The sequence below is a fragment of the Vicia villosa genome, linkage group LG1 (genome assembly GCF_029867415.1).
Source record: "Vicia villosa cultivar HV-30 ecotype Madison, WI linkage group LG1, Vvil1.0, whole genome shotgun sequence".
NCBI classification, from domain to species: Eukaryota; Viridiplantae; Streptophyta; class Magnoliopsida; order Fabales; family Fabaceae; genus Vicia; species Vicia villosa.
In genome coordinates, this window is record NC_081180.1 from 124294044 (window position 1) to 124296551 (window position 2508).

Consider the following 2508-nt stretch of genomic DNA (forward strand, 5'->3'; position numbering starts at 1 on the left):
ACTAAGACAATGTTAGATAGCCATTAAATGCATTTTAACTTAGAAATGAAATTGGATTAATACATGTTATGGCACGTGACAATACTTATATATATGATAGGTGGTTAAGATCATTCCAGCTTAGTCAGTCATGAGGTGCGGGAGACTGTTTGATTATATATGACGGGTGGTGATAAGCTAGTAGTTCGAATCTGGTGCGCGACCTTCTGGTGAAGGTCCACCTATTCATTGTTCGTGTGTAAGAATATTTTGGATTAAGACTTTAATGTTTTAATGTTGGATCGATTTTACTGGACTATTTAGCCGACCATGTTTTTTTGATTAATCAAATATATCATATTTTATTAATATCTACCGATAACAATAATATCTACATGGGTCCTATTCTATAACAAGGGTATTGTCTAATTTCACTTTATTTTAAGTAGCCTGTTTTTTACCATAGATATACATTATACATCAGCTATGTTTGGTTTGAGTCAAAATCCTTTCCATTTTCTTTCTCCATTTTTCCTCTCCATTACTATAGTTTTGGAGACATTTTTAGTGTATAAAAATTAAATGGGTCCATCAAATATCACTTTATTACATTTATATTCCCAAAACTTTGACAATGGACAAAATGGAGAAGAAATAAATGGAGAGGATCTTGACTTGTTTGGTTTGGCGCAGAAATTGAAGAAGCACTTTGTAGTTTTTAGTTTTCATGGTAAACTTCTCTCCAAACATGCGGTGGCGGTGAAAAGAAACTGATCCAAACACACGCTTCGTAAATAATTTGCACATTATGAATATATCATCAACAAAGTGCTTACAATTTATTTTCCAAATATTACCAACCAAATCCCAATCTCAATAATATACACAACCCCTTACATTACAAGTAGTACATTGAAATCAACAACTTGACAAAATAATACAGCACTCCAAATCCAATATACAAAAAAATAATACAGAAAATGTAATAAAATGTCCCCAAAACAAAGAAAATCCCACCAAATGAAGCAAACAAGAAACATCACAGAAAAAACAAACATTCATTTCAGTAAAACACAAAAACAAACACACTCAAGAATGTAGCCATCAGCAACCAATGACCCTTCCCAGCAATCAAAGAACTAGCAGAAGAAAAATCTCCAGAAGTAGTGTTAGTGCTAATAATAAGAACCATCCAATCATGATCAGAACCAACTCCTGCAATTGTATACTTTGAATCATTCAAATACTTTGTAAAATGACTTTTTTTAGTATAGTTAGAAAACGCATCATCCTTGTCCAGTTTCGGCACATAAACAGGCATGATCACACCATCTTGTGTTGTGTTGATGTTGATCTTGCATTTATGAACACTCTTTTCGAAGTTAGGAATTTTATCGTTTTTACCGGGTATAGGATAATAGTTAAGAAATTCTTCGCAGTTTTTATCTTCTAAACCGTCAGCAATTTTATCAGCTAAACAAAATGCTTTGTGACTTCTCGTGAGAACAGGAAGGTTCTGAATTTTTCTGTAAACGTTGATGTCATGAAGTAGATTTTTCTCCTTACCTGCATGAAAAATTCATAGAAAACAAAGCACTCGCATATTAGACTTATATATTTAGAATGTTAAATCACGTATGTCAGTGTCATGTCAGTATCAGACACTCTGCATGTTAGACATTGGACATAGTTTTCATCAAAAATGTCGGTGTTAGGATATATTACCTGATATTCTACCTCCGTACGCTGGGAGCAGGTTGTGGGAAAAGACAAGTAGAAGAAGGTAGAGACCAAGGTTGATGGTGGACATGGTTAAATTAATAGAATGCAATAGTGGAGAATACCCTTAATAGAGGCCTAAATGAAACTACAATATGATATATGATTATGAAAGAGCTGCATCATCATGCATTATATATATGAGCCTATGTGCAAAAACATTGATGTGCGGAATGGATAAAGAATAAAACGAAGACGTAACAAAAACTATACTGCATTTTTGTGGCTATTGAATGAGAATAATCCACTTTAACAAATGGTGGGGGTTCTTCACTATGCTTTCTCATTAGAGGGAGATACTTTTATTTTCACTTTATGGGTACTTTGCTTGTAACTAGAGTCTAGAGGGGCCTCTGTGCTGTTGTTATTCTTCTTGTTCATAAGAAATCTAGTGCCAACCACATAAGGCTCTTGCATAGAGATTAAAGTTAGCTTAATTTTGCATAACTAGACAGTACTTATTTTTGAAAAGTTAAAAGTTTGAGTCGGTAAATTTTTTTTTGATTATTATATTGGAAAAAATTAGTTTGCTTTTTATCCTTGTTGTATTGGTTTAATTTTATAAAATTAATTTATATTGAAATTAATATTTAAAATATATAAAAATATTTAGTTATAGTCCTGTTACACTTGGATTTCCCGTTAGAAGAAAATCAATAGAAAATGTCAAAATGAGAAGACATTAGCTATTAGAAGATATTAATGAAGTGTTTTAAAGAACAGTAATGACAAAGCGTCAACAAAACATCT

The 2508-nt window shown here is 32.3% G+C and overlaps 1 pseudogene; it reads right to left on the reverse strand.

The window, feature by feature from the left end:
- Positions 1-776: 776 nt before the first annotated feature.
- On the reverse strand, positions 777-1907 carry LOC131616185 (uncharacterized GPI-anchored protein At5g19250-like; annotated as a pseudogene).
- Positions 1908-2508: the final 601 nt, after the last annotated feature.